This window comes from Phalaenopsis equestris, unplaced genomic scaffold (genome assembly GCF_001263595.1).
Source record: "Phalaenopsis equestris unplaced genomic scaffold, ASM126359v1 Scaffold234719, whole genome shotgun sequence".
NCBI lineage: Eukaryota > Viridiplantae > Streptophyta > Magnoliopsida > Asparagales > Orchidaceae > Phalaenopsis > Phalaenopsis equestris.
The window spans coordinates 71,754-74,032 of record NW_018252623.1 but is presented as its reverse complement, the minus strand read 5'-3'; positions in this window follow the sequence as shown (position 1 = coordinate 74,032).

Here is a 2,279-nt window from a genome sequence, read left to right as displayed (position 1 = left end):
CATTTATTTCTCTTCTCAATTTCTCTCCTTCATGCTCTATCTCATTTCTTCATTTTCTCTCACCCTTCCTCTCGCCTCCCTTTCTCTCTCTTTCTCTTACCTCTTTCTCTTTCTTTCTCTTTTCTCTCTCCCTCTATTGCTCTCAATTCTATTGCTCTCAATTTCCCAACTCTCTCTCTCACTCTAAATAGAAGTGTGAGAGAGTTGAAGGTATATGTCCTCTCTTTCTCTCCTCTCAAACTTCCTCCTCTTGTTCACTCTCACTTTCTCTTTCTAGTTCAATCTCTCTATTACTCTCTTTACCTAAATATATATCTCTCTCTCTATTACTGTCTCACTCACTTCACTCTCTGTTTCTTTATTTATCTATCTCCCAGTCTCTTTATAGCTCTTTCTTGCCCACCTATCTTCACTCTCTATATCTCAACATATTTCTTTCTCGGTCACATTCTACAACCCTCGCTTATTAACTTTTTTCTCTCTCCCTATCTTCATTCTCTCAATCCAGCGAGACATAGCGTGTGTGTGGAGTGAGTGATTGGAAGATAGCTCCCTCTCTCTTTCTCAAAATATCAACCAGTCTGCCATCTCCTCTCCCTTCTCTCTCTTATGCTCTTGCTCCCTCTCCCACTTTCCCTCACTCATTTCCTCGTTCTCCTTTGACTTGGTCCATTACTTTATTTTGCTCCCTATAACTTAGAGATAATGAGAGAGAAAGATGTAAGAAAAAAGTGGGGAGACTGAAAATGATAGAGTGATGATGAGAAAGATGTAAGAAAAAAGTGGGGAGACTGAAAAGGATAGAGTGATGATGAGAGAGAGAAAGAGGGTGAGGGTGAGAGTTTCGAAGGGAGGCTAAAAGTGAGTGAAGGATGGGGAGATAGATAATAAGAGGGAGTTACAGGGAGAGAAGGGAAAATAGGGGAGAAGAGGATGATAGAGATATAAAGAAAGAGAGAAAGAGAGGGAAAGTGAGACAATGTGGAAAGAGAGACAATTGTCCATTACTCTTTCCTTTCTCTCCTTCATGTTCTATGTCATTTGTTCATTTTCTCCCACCCACCCACTCGCCTCCTTTTCTCTCTCTTTCTCTTCTCTCTTTCTCTTTCTTACTCCTTTCTCTCTACCTCAATTGCTCTCACTTTCCCAACTCTCTCTCACTCTCAATAGAAGTGTGAGAGAGTCGATGGAATATGGCCTCTCTTTCTCTCCCTCTCTAGCTCCCCCCTCTCTTGTTCAATCTCACTTTCTCTTTCTTGTTCAATCTCTCTATTACTCTCTTTACCTCACTATCTATCCCTCTCTCTCTTACTGTCTCTATTACCTCACTCTCCACCTCTCTCCCGCTCTTTATTCTCATCTCTTTTCATCTCTTTCTTTCGCTCTTCTCTTTATCACTCTCTCTTTCTCCTTTTATCTATCTCCCACTCTCTCTGTTGCTCTTGCGTTCCCACCTCTCTTCACTCTCTATGTCTCAACATGTCTCTTTCTCTATCACATTCTACAACCCTCCCTTATTAACTTTTTTCTCCTTCCCTAACTTCATTCTCTTAATCCAGCAAGACATAGCGTGTGTGTGGAGTGAGGGATTGGAAAATAGCTCCCTCTCTCTTTCTCAAACTATCAACCTATCTGCCATCTCCTACCCCTTCTCTCTCTTATGCTCTTTTTGCCTCTCCCACCTTCCCTCACTCATTTCCTCTTCTCCCCCTGTCTTGGTCCATTACTTTCTTTTGCTGCCTTTAACTTAGAGATAAAGAGAGAGAAAGAAGTAAGAAAAAAGAGCAGAGGTTGAAAAGGATATAGAGACACTGAGAGAGTGTAAGAGAGAGTGAGGGAGTGAGAGAGAGAAATAGGGTGAGGGTGAGAGTTTTGAAGGCAGGTAAAAAGTGAGTAAGGATGGGGTGATAGATAATGAGTGGGAGTTACACGGAGGGACAAGAAATGAGGGGAGAAGATGATGAGAGAGAGATAAAGAAAGAGAGGGAGGAAAGAGAGACAATGAGAGAGGTGAGAGAGGAAAAGGGTGTTAGAGAGGGTAGGGTAGAGAGAGATGAAGTTGAGAGAGAGAGAGAGAGGGAGATGGAGCAAAATGGAGAAGGACAGATAGAACATAAAAGACATAGTGAGAAAAAGAAGAGAAAACAATTGAGAGAGCAAGATAGACTGAAAGAGAAAAAAAAAAGTGAGAGACTGAACAAAGAGAGCGAGACCGTAAGTGAGAAGGGGGAAAGGATGGTTGAGAGAGAGATTAAGATGAGAGAGAAGTGAGTAAAAGA